Source organism: Anguilla anguilla, chromosome 9 (genome assembly GCF_013347855.1).
Source record: "Anguilla anguilla isolate fAngAng1 chromosome 9, fAngAng1.pri, whole genome shotgun sequence".
In the NCBI taxonomy this organism is placed as follows: domain Eukaryota; kingdom Metazoa; phylum Chordata; class Actinopteri; order Anguilliformes; family Anguillidae; genus Anguilla; species Anguilla anguilla.
In genome coordinates this window covers 40558906-40573225 of record NC_049209.1, presented here as the reverse complement: position 1 = coordinate 40573225, position 14320 = coordinate 40558906, and the positions used below count along the sequence as shown (strand labels likewise).

Below are 14320 nucleotides of genomic sequence, written 5' to 3'. Positions count from 1 at the left end.
CTGGTCACAAACACCTACGGGGAAGAGAGCACACTTTAAATACCTGGATTAATTATTGATGTATTCCAGGTGCGTGTGCCTACTTAACCAGTAGGCATGGTCCTCTGATTGACCTCAACCTCTCCCACAAACCGAGCCCCACCACAATCTGCAACAAAATAATGTATTGTTATAAAGACTATTTCTATAAATATCTGTGTGTAAGTTAAATGATATATAGCTCCTTTTACTTTTACTGTGAGCATCCCACTGCTTCAAATAATAACCAAGCTTCCTTGTACAGCATTTGAAAATACTGCTGCATTTTTGCGGTCCTAACCATTCAGGCAGAATTTAATGTGTGTTGCTTGTAAACATGACTAGCATTCATTATCTGTGCTTAATTCGTAGCAATTACTTCATCAGCATAAATCACTGGGTGGTGGTGTAATTGGGGTAATTGTTTGACAGTTGGCTTGCTAGATGGCTATCAAGCTTTTATTGACAGAGGGCTGATTACATGTAAGGAAACACAACTGGTGGTCCTAGTCATGGGTCCTTCAGGCAAATTTGTTCTTTGTTAGGACCCATGTAATAAATTCCAAGATTCCAAGTCACATATGTATTAGTTAAAGAAAAGAAAAAAACTTTTGGCTTTCTCAGACAGCTTTTGAGCCTTGTTCATCTGTTTAAGAGACAACTATTGACTGTCCACAACTATTAGACGGCTCTTGAATCAGTGAAGCAGTTAGATTTTCTATTGCTCCAAAATCTAATTTCACAATGTCTTGTGTATAAAAGCTTCAGCTTCAGTTAATTTACTAGGCGCCAGGGCTCTACAGTAACGGTTGCCTGGTTGCCCTCGCCAATCAGATTGAGTCAATTGGCAACCATTTGGTGGCCTCTGGTTGCCCCCTTTGGCAACCACCTGTTCAGTATTTTTTATTTTTTAATATATAACAATAAATAAAAACCTACAAAACTGGAAAATCAAATTTCAAAAGAAGTCAACATTTTATTTGGTTGCCCCCTTAAAGTTTCTACTGCACTAACATTACATAACATTTCAGCCGTTGTGCGGCCACTTTCCACACATGCATGCAGCCAGCCTGTTGCAATGGCGAAACAAATGAAATTGCTTGACTGTGGAGTAAAAAAGTCAAATGATAACCCGTCAACATCACAAAATAATCCACACAATGACAGTAGGCCTGCTGATACTGATGCAGCCAACCCCGACGAAAGAAAAGCAGAAACTTTGTGAAAGCTTGGGAGGCGAAGTATCCTGGCATCTTTGAGATGGATGGGAAATTATATTGCAAGCCATGTACAACATACACTGCCATCAGTGACAAAACGAGTTCGCTCCTTCAGGGAAACACATCGTTTAGAACCACGGGGCTGGATAAACACTGGAATTCGAAGCCACACGAGAGGGCAGCTAAAAGATACGATGAGGTGGAGGGTGCACAAACAGGTACACCCATACAAGGAGCGATGGATACCGCCATTCGGAATGCCGCAAATCGGTCAATCCTGATCAAACCTTTCAAAACAGTTTACTACGTTCTTAAAAGCGAAGACCCCTTTACCTCTTTACCTCGTCTTCTGGATCACCAAATCAAGAATGGCTCTGATCTGACGCAATTGAAAAGCTACAAATTCGATCAGGCTTGCAGAAGGTATTTATTAGAATTTAATCTACTAAATGAATAACCTTGCAAATAAATGTGCAATCTTAATGTTGTAACGTTAGTTACATTCTTGGTGGAGCTGTGAGGAACATAATGAAAGCAAGCACTACTGGTGATTCTTTATACCAGGATTGAAAGATTGCTGTCCTGACATGTTAAATTAATATAATCTGAAACTATAGCACTACTGGTGGTTCTTTATACCAGGATTTGAGGATTGTAGTGCTGACATGTTAAGTTAAAACTCTTACAGATTCAATTGCTGTAAAGTAACTGTTAAAACAAAGACAAAAGTGTTTATGTAATAAATATGTTTTAAACTTTATTTTGCATTGTTTCATTATTAAAATGTTTGCTATAGTTACATAAGGTATTAATTGCTCCAAATATAGGCCGTTTAAAACATGGCAACCATATTGTCAATTTCGGCAACCAAAAGCTGATGCCTGGTTGCCAAGCCTGGCAACCACTTTTAAAAGTTAGCATCGAGACCTGCTTTCCATATTTAACAGTAGATCGCTAGTTATCAAGTTGAATATTTTTAAAGGTCCAGGAAACTGGATTCAAATTGTGATTATATTCCCAAGAAGTGACACAATTGATTGTCTTCTTTATATTTCTTTCAAGTTTTTAACCCAGTTATAACCCACAAATTGTAAACACTATTAGATTATCATGGCCTGTTCAGCATACAAGGACAGGGTGGGCTTGTATCCTGCACTCATTAACATTCATATCCGTAAGACACATCATACGTACAGTAAACCATTTCTTGTTGCAAGATTATAGCCGGTTAGAGCAGATTGTCCCATGCAGTTCATTACACTACCAGACAAAATGAAAGAAAGCATCGTAGGCTTTACCATTGTGTAGGTAAGCCTGAAGACCATTCAATGTGTAATACCATTATAACACTGAGCTACTGTACACAACACTAACATTAGACTCTACATCAGTTTGAAACAATACACAGCTGGACATTACACCCAAATTCAGAATGGCTTTAATTCCACGTGTCTAAGCTTGAAAGCAATTTCATCATCGCTAGCTAATGGTAGGCCTATTTACCGATTCACCACATTTCTGTTTTGTGACAAGTTCCTGGGAGAAAATGGGCACTGCAAATACTAACTGTAAGGGATGTTGCAATATTGCAGTGCCTGTGGGATCCAGAAATAAAACCAATTTCTATGCGGGTCTGTTCATTTTTGGGAAAGGAAAAAAGCATATTGCTTTTTTTGCATCCAGAGAAGGGGCAATGCTTAGGCATTCTCAACTTAGCTTGCCTTGCCCAAACAAAACAGTGGTGAGAGAATCATTTACATATTACATGTATGAAGGATTTCACTGGGCTTAGCATTCTTGTCACGTACCTAATAGCCAGTGAACCCTGCCCTCTGAAAACCTGTCATTTAGTAAAGGGGGAAAGGAAGTAAGAATCAAATATATCGGAGCCATTTGTGAATGTAAAAAAGTATTAAAACAACACAGCAAAGAATTCACAGGTTTTAGTTTCCTGGACCATTAATAGGAATGCAATTCAATGCAATCAAAATTCACTCAGAAATAATTTAGTCAAGTTGCTTTAAAAGAGTAACATGGTGGTTGAATGTGACACTTGCCAGTTGTCTTCAGGCAACAACAAAACAAATGTGCATTTTTTTTTATTATTCAGTCATTTAAATGTATTTTAAAACGTATTTTTCTAAGCCTACATTTCCCACTATAAAAGTTCACCTGAACTGTCTGGTGGTAATGAGAACTGTCAGTTAGCTATGATTGACAGACCGTGCCCCGTTACCATAGCAACCTCCATGATACGCGCTCATCTTGGGAGACTGAATTTTCACAAGCTAGCTAACTTAGTATATCAAGCATTGATAGCTAAGGACGTTGACTTATATCCAATAATAATTTTTGCTAGCTAGCTAGCCAAGTTAAGATAAAACCACAACTATAACGTCCTTATGAAAGCAAACTAGCTAGCTAACGTTATCGATAACATTACATTATGAAAGCAAGCTACATAGCTAGCTAACATTAGCTAGCTAGCTATAAATTAGTCTAATAGTCCTTAAAAGGCACTCTAATAAGTTAACCTAATGTTAGTCAAATATTTGCATTGTCTTGCCTGTAAGCCAGCGGCACAAACTATGGGTCACGAGTTATACATGGGTCCCCAAATATGATTTAGAATGAGCTATCACAGCAATCTGACTGACAGTAGGGAGGGCAAAATGGAGCTTTAGAATGTCGCCAGCAGTGCATGCGCGTGAGCTTTTTTAGTTACAGTGGTGATAGAAGTGACAATAATTAAGTGGTGTGCTGTTAGCCTTTACTGATCGCCGTACAAGGTTAATATGAAGTAGCTAGCACAATCAGACAGCACTAACCCATAAAAATGTACTTTGAACAATCGAAAGGTAAATCTGGAAAACATTTGATTATAGTCAGCGGCACCAAAATTTTCTCTCACACCATAAATAAACAGCAAAAGTCCCAGTAGAAGATTCAATTAAGCCTTTTAAAGTTATATATTTTCTGAAACGTTATCGATTCCGCTTAGCCACAGTGAGTGAAACTAGGCGATCTGAGCATATAGTTTATATGTAAATTACGTCAGAAGGATTCAGCCTTGTTGTTTGCTACCTAAACTTCACAGCACACTTGTCTGGTCCAGAGACTGTAAAAAATAATTGTCCGGTAAGATTCTTTACGGGGCGTGGAAAGGGGAGTGGTTACTGTACTTCTGACGCACTAAGTCGATAACATTCTCAACCGGCTGAAAATCGGATGATAAATTTAAAACGCATATTTCTCCAAAAATAAAGAACAGGCATATTTAATACTTTACTCATCGTGTTTCTTCAATGCCTCTTGTGCAAATAGCACATAAAACCGAGAAAGTGTGAAAACCACCATGTTACTCCTTTAAACCATGCACTGCAAAAAACTGGCTTGTTTCAGTCAATGACATCCCCACAAGCGGGATTATTTAGAAAAAATGTAGAGACCAAATTAATGAAATAATGTAGACTTGGCAATGGTTTGTAAATATATTTATTTTATTGACTATGATAACGAGTATATGAATAGGCTAATTAATTTTCATAAAGAGGGTATATAGCTCTTAATCAGAGGAAATGGTAATTCTGTGATGGCTAAATATAGAATTTAACAGTACTACCATTTAACAGTCAATTTGTGTTGTGAAACTAAAATTAATTAAAGAAATTAAACTTTTAACAGGGTAAAACAATTAGGTTGGGGAATTTGCCATTGAAGACCAACACACACAAAAAAAACAAAACACAACAACAACCAGCAGTGAAATGCTTGAAGCAGGAGGGCACTAAAGCATAGCTCCAGTGATTTGTTGAAGATTTTGGTGAAGACTGATGTTAGCTGGCCTGTACAGTGTTTCAGGTGCTTTTCCTGTTTTTTGTGTCCTAAACATAGTTTTCATCTCATCTTTACAGATTGTCAGTGCAGGTGGGTGGGAGATGGTGGGTGGGGGTCGAGGTGTTAAGGGATTTGGTTTTTGAACAGTGTAAACAGGTGCTGTTGCTGCTGATGGATGTTGATGGATGTTGGAGGAGTAGGACCCAAATTAGGCTTTGTCCTTTCAAACCTGCAATAGAAATAATTGAGGTTGGTCATCCATTGAGTGGGGGATTTCCTTCTGTAGCCGGTGATGGCCTACAGGACCGTCCACTCCGATGATGGGTCAGTCGCTGAGAACTTGTTCCCCAGACTTTCAGAGTAGCTCTGCTTGGTTATTCTGATTCCTTTCATCCTTTCCTTCCTTTCATCAGTGCATTTTGACCTGTGTGTAGAGGGTTTTGTCTCCACTCCTGTGGGCTCCCTCTTTAGACCATTGCATTACACTGTTTTTAAGACACAGATCGGCATCGACTCAGCACTTGCTGAGGCTAAGGCTGAGCCCCACACTACCGGCAGTCAATCGACAGTTGACTGATCCAGGCGAATGGTGCCCAGCTTGTCCGAGGTTTTATCCTTGCAATATACTGTACAACCGGGAGTCAAAGTAAAAGAGACACAAAAAAACACTAAACAAAACAGGTCAATATGTGTTTCTCTGTGAGTTATTATGTCACAACTACAAAGGTTGGGGTTGTACTGACAGGTATCACCATAAACAGTGTCGGTATTGAGAATGGTGTGGGGGCATTTTAATTTTCAGAGCTCAGTAAAATTTGGTCAGTCTTGAAGTGTATTGATGGCTAAGGAAAGATAACACTGCTTTGTATTACATAAAGAGAGTTTATGTGATGTATATGGAACTGAGATTAACCCAGAGCTTGGAACTTATAGACTAATGGTATCATGATTAAAAGTGCTTTTTTATTACATCATGACATTTTTTGGGACAGTCATGTAAATAAGCATCAGACAAAGATCAGGGTCTTTTTTATCCTTCAGTAAATGCAGAGCTTTGCAGATGCCAACTAACTGTGCAGTTTTCCATTTCATTATCTGTAGTCAGACTTTACCCCCAGAACACCTTCTCCTAAAGGTAACAAACAGATGACAACTGCTGCAATGACTCATCTTCAAGCATTTCATTTTGTTATATAAAATAAATGACACTAAGAATGTTCCCACATTTTCTGTTCCCTCGAGAACAAACTCATGCTGTATAAGATTACTTTACTATTAGGACTGTACTGTTATCTCCCTGTCCTAAGGAGAGTACACTTTGAAAGCATCTCTTTTCTTATGTATCTCTTTAGGTGACCTGCTCACTGTTGATAAAGTGTTGTGTTACAGTGCTACTCCCCCTTTTCATAATGTCCACCCAACCGGGGAGAAATATGTATTTGAAAAACTATTTAGATGGTAGTAAAATGCAGACACTTTACATCCCAGAGAATTTTCAAGGAAACATGGATCAGATTGTGTGTTCTATGGCCAAATGCCATCTGTTAGAATATTGTTATATCTGTTAAAGTTGAATTAACACTGGGAATTTTACAAGTAAACTAAGTTCAGAGGAATTTCGTAGATTGATTGAAGAGCCAACACTATTGAAGTGTAACATATTTTATTAACTTATTTCAATGTCTTATTTCCTCAGAGCTGTTTTTTACATTGATTTTCCATTTAACATTTAAGCATGCATTTTCATTGAGATGAAAAATGAGCATCCAACAATAATTGGAAGAGGCTGTGATACTCATCAAGTGTAAACTGAAGTGTACTTGAACTCCTGCACTGTGCTCTAGTTAGTATGCATAACAGAACACAGCCTGCTTTCTTTGGTGCACTATTGGTCAGTCCACTGGTTGACTCCTGCTGCCACCTATTGTCCGGAGGTTGAACTAGCAAATTCACTGAATTTTCTCTGATAATTGACCACTTGGGCTGAGCTGCTTGGAAATAATATATTGTATGGTATGTGATAATCCGATGCAGTCTTTCTATTTGTGATTTTAACTTGTTAACTAAGTATACTTTAAACAGCTTTGTCATCAATCAACAAACGAATCAGTCAGATAGCATAATTAGGATTGATTTTTAGTACATCATTTTTTCATAAGAAGAGAATACAATAAGTTGTTGCTTGTATTTGTAGTTGTTAGGGTGGCTAAGATTATTTGTTATGGCAGTGATTATACAGACATGTAGAGTATTGGTTTAATTGTATTATTTAAAAGCCTAAGCAACATTGTCCACTTTTATACTTTTCTCCACAGGATCTTACATAACTGGTTCAAAAAGAAAGAAAATAGTGCAAATAAATGCTTGCATTTATTTGTAAGTCAGTATTAAGTGAAATGTTAAGGGCATTCAGATGATACATACAGATGATAGATGTACAGTATGTAGAATAAATGAAAGTTCAACTTTGAATTCACAATATACGGCTTTGATGTTTTACTCACCTAAATGTCACATTACCTAAAATGAACACTTATTACCTGGCTGGGATCTTAACATTTAGATGTACCGTGGCCCATTGTAAGTATAATTGTGTAGACACACAAACTCCTGAACACATACAGTTGAAAGAGACTACGGTGGTTTGAATATATTCTTCTTCTACTGATGAATTATATGACTAATATTAATGACTCAACGGGGCCATGCTCAATGTTTATGCCTTGATATTTATATATTGAAAGGAGTTGTATAACTAGTAATTTATATAGAACTAATAAAAGGAGTTTCCAATGAATAATTGAGCAGTAGACAAGAATTTATGGGTACATGCAGAGCATTGTTCTTTATTGCAGATAGGTCACTGTGCCCCAGCAGGCAGTAAGAACAGCAGGGGAATCAGATGTACAACAAAAGAAAAACTTTTGAATAGAAATAGCAAGCTGCTACAACACAATGGATGACCAAAGAGAACAAAGGTAAACACTAATGTTTTCTGTTTTTTTTTTTGTTTGTTTGTTTGTTTTTTAATTATGGATTAGTAATCCAGTTTTTAACACAGTTGTTGTAGGTTTACATTGCCTAAGAAGATGTAGCATCAAGATACTGTAAAGTTTAAATCAAAAGTTTCAGACAAAATCTGAGGGAAAAAATGTGAATTTGAACTCCATTTACAAATGTAAGCTTAAAAAAGTATTGTTATTATAGTGATTGTATTAAATGGTAATGTGAATATTCACTTATTATCCTCCATCGTTTCTGGTACATTCAGTTTAGGATCAGAAGGGATCATTTCGGAAAAATAGCAAAGAGTGACTTTGATTTCAGTTAAATGCAGCAGCTTTGAGGTATCATTCAAAGCAATGATAACTCTGGAAAATGTAATTATTCCGAACATGTAGGCCTATCCATGAGAGATACTGCATCAGCAACAGTTTACCATTTCCTTGAGCAATTTAATTGTTGCTTTGAGACGTGTATGTGTCTGTTACAGATTTAAGCTAAACTTAAAAGTGAAACTATTCCTCTATCAGAACAAAAAGCCAGAGCATCAGTGACATGTGTCCTGGAGTGTCTCAAAGGAAAGTTGCCTCTCAATGCAACATATGCCAATGAACTGAAAAATAAGGATAAGAGTACTGATTAAACCAATGTAGCCATTAACCCCACTTACATTTTTGATTTGAATTAAAAAGAAAAAAGGCTAGTCAACCCCAATTCAGCAACTTTTTCATCTAAACCAGTTTTTATGCCAATAATATTTATCATTATGGAATTATGGATGGTCATGTGCACAGACAGCCTGGCAGGTATTTAGAATGTTGAATTGCTCTGAAGAGGACCTTCGGAACAGTTACAAATTCTGTTCGAGGTTTATGGCCCACCTTGAAATCATGTAGCTGTCTTAGTCATGAAATGATATTATGTGAGTTTTCCATGTGAAATGATAGAGAATGCATTCAAATGAAATATGAATTTCCCACAAACATTACACAGTCCTTTTGCCTGTGTGTCTGACTGTCCTGCAATTGACTACTTTGATCTTACTATTTTGATCAAATGTTGTTATCAGCAGATGCAGCTAAATGCCCAATGGGGACAATTATTGATTGTGGGACATTGGTGTGGCATTTGTGATATGCGGAAGTTAATGTTCTTAAGGACTGAGAGTCTGTGGTCATTACGGTTATCTATGTAGGAAACTCTGAAAAGTCCCAAACTCTCGGTGCTGTATAGCTATGGGGCATGCCGCCCCACCAAGCTGTAACTTGGTGGGGCGGCATATCTGCTGTCCTAATCTCGTATGTTCTTTTTAGTCCATAGGTTCATTTTTGTTCTCTGAGCCAGCAGAGAGAGAGAAATTAATCACTATAGAAACATTCATGCTGGGCAGGTTTTTGTTCTGTAGATTTCTGGAAATATTCCCTTTCTTTTCATCTCCTATCACACACATTGCAAACAGAGAATATCTAGTTGGTGCAATTTGGTTGTGAAACGTTATACTGATTTTTTATACCTTATTCGTAATTTTGCTACCGAGTCTTCAGTGAACAGGTCCTTGCATTTGCAATTTTTTATTCCCCATTTTAATCAAGGAATTCCTTTGATAATGTTAAGCCTCTGTTTCAATGCAGCTGGGTTTTATGTAAATCTCTGTAGCAATGCAAACGTTTTTATGTGTGAATAAAGCCTTTAGAATTGAAATCTAAAATTGTGATGTCTAACAAAATTAATTTCTTTAATTAGTTACTCCACTGTGCAGACTATTAAGAGTTCTTGAAATGTTTAAATATTTAGGATAAGATAAAGACTTGAACTGAGAAACTACAGCAAAGGAACAGAGAACAATGGTGTAACCCTTTACTTATTTATTCAAGTGCCTACAAAAGTTAAGCATAACATCCAAAAGCCAACAATGTAATCCCAAGAGCCTCAGTCTATTCAACACTGATTTTAACCACTTCTTCAGAAGTAAACAGTTCAATATTTTAATGTCATATAGAAAAGAACTCTCAAAAACAAGGAAACACATGAAGGAGATAATCCAAATTTGAGGTAATATGAGCATAAATTAAACAGTTGTGCCATCATACAATTGATGTCCCCTAATTTTTAATCACAGTAGATCAGAGATTAGTCCAGGTTTGTTAAAGCATTCTGATATATAGGGTCTAATATATTCTACACAGGTAGAGCAAGAACGATATATAACATTTTCACTTCTTCATTCTTTGTGTTTCTCACCACCCCGCCAAACACATCTACAAGTCTCTACCATCCACCATTTTGAAATTCTCTCATAGGGAGTGCATTACCTGGATTTAAAAGAGCACATATGCAACACTCACGTACATGTACAGGCTACAAATATGGCTGTGGTTGTAACTTTTTTCTTTTTTTCCGTCTTAAAGAAACACAGAAATTACAATACAAATGCAACATGCCACTACAGTACATCAAGAAAGCTAACATTCAGAATGCAAAATTAATTCTAATGACCCTTGTGTGTATATTTAAATTAAATCAGTAACTTGGTGGGTTTTTAGCAATGTTTGTTTTCTATAGATGCAGCATAAATGCTGAAAAGCCAGAACAGTCTGCTTTGTATTCTGCATGATTAAACTAAAATTGCCTTCAATTCTTACATTACATTACATTTCAGGCATTTAGCAGATGCTCTTACACAGAGTGACTTACACTTTACAAGAAATAAAACGCTGTTGGTTAGGCTACATGTATTTCATTGGAAAATAAAAGTGCGTAATTCATAATGCTGTGGAAATCTAACCACGTTCATAAAGTCTGTTGCAGTGTGTGGACCACTCTGGAGGAGCCCTTCAGTGTACGCCTGAGAAGTGTGCATGGATCATTGTAGCATGTTGTGTACTACACAATACTGTGGCTGTCTCCACCAGTGGAGGGCCATATTTCTCAGGCACCAGAGCAGGCTGGAGCTGGGAAGGAGGGAGAAGGAAATGAGGGGTCTGATGATGATCAGCCACTTCATTTGTCTCATGAGGGGATGCTGGGAGATGGGGGCACCTCATCATTCACAATTACTTCACCTGAGCTACAGTATAGAAATACAAATAAATATAATGGAGAAAGATATTAGGTGAGCACCAGTTTATTTAATTTTTTTTAAACTGACAAAGCTTGCTACCTTGCCACTGGCTGCACCTCACCCCCACTCCCAGGCTGAGGTTGAGGTTGTGTAGAGGTGCAGGAGATGCTGGGTGGCATGGCTACGGAGGTTGGCTGCAGCCCCTGGGCAGACAACTGAGAGAAGCACTGGGAGAGCTGTGAAGAAACAGATGACGTGGAATTGAGGAAAGGTATGGGAAATAGGGCATGGGTATATGGTGGGGCAGGGGAATGGAGGGGGTACTGGTAACGGTATGAGTGTGTGAAATGCGTGGTGGTTGATAAGTTAACTGGGAATGGTTGTGGCGGTATGTGCCAGCTGCTGTGTGAAGGGCTAGACTGAGATGCTCTGGTTATCTCTGACAAGTGAACCGCCACAGGTGTGGGCTCTGTACAGTTTTGATCTGTGAAGGTTCGCCACCAGACATGCCAGTACATCTCAAGACATCTACTGAACTTCCATGCCTTCCCTTTGAACCTCCATGTGAGCCTGGTGGACCTCTCTGATACTTTGGAGGACCACCAGGTTCTCCTTTTGGGTCTGCAGCATGGCCTGGCTAACCTGAAAGGTGATTTGGGTTTCAGATTTTATTTCTTCCAGTATGCCCAGGAGCTGCAGCTCGGAGGAAGATGGCTGTATAGTTGGGAGGTGCAGGACTCTTGATGGCACTGGGGGTCTTGGAGGCCCTGAATCTTGGGATGTGGATGGACAAGGCTCCACATGCTGTGATGGATCAGGGGCCCCACAGTGCCAGACTATTTGGTTGCTGGTGGGGCAGTGGAACAGCATCCCTGAGATCAGCCAGATGCTGAAAGCACACATTAAATTCAGGAATGTCATGTCATATTGGTTGATGCAACACTAAAGCAATGAATGAATAGTTTATCTATTGCATAGTAGTTACCGTTGGAGCAGAGTGTTACTAGCTTACTTTGGACAATAGAAACGTTTTCTAATTTAATATATAGCTACAGTTAATGTCAGTTACTCCCACCTTAAATTCACTCGGGAAAGTTGGAAAGACTATTCAGGTGTTTGGGGAATAACCTACAACATAATTTTGAGAAATACACTTTTTCTTTTAAGTGTGCTGCACGAACCAAAACTGTGGTTGGTAGTTCTCTTTGGACCATTGTTATGCAAAAACTCTGGTTGGTAGTTCTATTTGCACCATTGTTAAGCAAAAGCCTTTGGTCGTTAATTCTATGAAACCAACAATTCTATCAAGAAAAAATAGTTCCTTTTTGTTTTATACCATACAATTACCACCAATTTGGTCATTTTTGTCATTACATTATTTAAGAAAACTACATGAAACCATAACTCAATCAAATTAATCTCCCTAGCTCTTTCTTGCTTTTTAAAATGTTGCGGTCTCGCAGTGTAGACACTGCGTTTTTCCAAGACACTCGGAAACTGGGTTTGAATGCCAGTTAGCTTTATGATGGTTCACCGTCACTTGTCACCTAGCCTATATTAAAATTCTGGGTTTTAGGTCAGAATGGTCTCACAGCATGCTTGTTATCCCGGCTAGCTAGCTAGCTAACTATTGAATTGTATTCAAAACAGCAGTTACTACAAACGGAATCGTTCACAAATATACGGATGAAAATGTTTCCTGTAACCATGAGTTAAATACGGAACGCCTATTCTACAGTCCAAATAAGGGACGATTCCATATTTTGCGGGATGGCTGGCATCCCTAAATGAAGCCAGAAACTAGAACCGTGATTCAACGTTGCCATCTATTGCCAAATTGGACATTGAAAAGGGGAGGGGAAGTAACAACAATTCAAAATTGAAAGAATAATGTTGCTGTTTTAACTGCTTTAGAATGCTGGATTTTGTAGCGCATTGATTTTAGAACTGTTAAAAGGCCGAGGTGTACCTTTATTAAGAAATAATGCCCACCCTAGGACCAATCAGAATCGAGTATTCAGCCAAGCCTTTGTGTAAGTCTAGTTAGCCAACATTAGCCCTGCTTGTAATAGTCAATTAAAATGCTTTTCCTTTTCCATCCCCTTTTGTCAGGGCCAGCCCAAGGTTTTTGGGGGCCCTAAACAAAAAGTCTATACGGGGCCCTCTGTTTTGGTCGAAAACCACCCCCCAAGCCCCAGCCAGAAAGATTTGGCACCAATAGAAGATTTGGCAGGGTGCAACCTCTTCATTTGTTTTAGGGCCTATATGAGAGGGCAATTACTGAGTCCAACTGGACTGGATCTCATGCCCCTTCACCAGTGGGGCGTCCAAATACGGAGAATTTTAGTAATATTTTAATACTGAGACGTAAGGTGGGCTGCGTGTGACCATTGCTCTCAACTCTCTCACCAAAAAAACGATAAAATGCGATTATTAATATTAAGAGCAGGTGCAGACGTGCAGTATAAGTTAAAACAAAACATGGAGAGGCAGCCTTCTGTTACTATGCTACCCACAGCCGGAACAAACTCCCAGAAGATATTAGAAATGCCTAACCACTTTTAAAACTAAGCTAAAAACATTAATGCGTCGCATATATTTAAATCTTTAGAGACTGTTTTAATTTTTCTTTTTCCTCTACCTTATTAAGATTGTTTTTAATTCTAATTTATTTTAACATTTTTATGTAATGTCTTTCTATGTCTTATGTAAAGTGCTTTGAGTTGTTTGTTTTTAATTCTAATTTATTTTAACATTTTTATGTAATGTCTTTCTATGTCTTATGTAAAGCGCTTTGAGTTGCCTTGTGCATGAAAATGTGCTACACAAATAAACTTGACTTGAAACTTGAGTATTAAAACGTTCTTGCAAACATACACAGGAATAATAAAAAGTCTTTGTGTGACACTGCCACATATAATTTTAGTGTTTTGGTTTGAAAGGAATTATAATGAAAATAAAACTACTTGAAATGTTCCATTCCATCCATACTTTAGGCTATGCTCGGTGTTTATTCATAATTCACATGTAGCGAACATTAAAATAGTCGGTTGCTAAGCACATTAGATATGTGATGTCCTGCAAATGAAATTAATGGTAGGTTTTTTTCTTGTTCAGTAATCTTGGACTGAACCGGAAAAAATGAAGGGATTTTCGGGTAAACAGTTGCGTTCGTATTGGG

The 14320-nt window shown here is 38.0% G+C and overlaps 1 pseudogene; it reads right to left on the bottom strand.

The window, feature by feature from the left end:
- Positions 1 to 12009, bottom strand: part of LOC118236561 — a 79361-nt pseudogene extending 67352 nt beyond the window's left edge.
- Positions 12010 to 14320: the final 2311 nt, after the last annotated feature.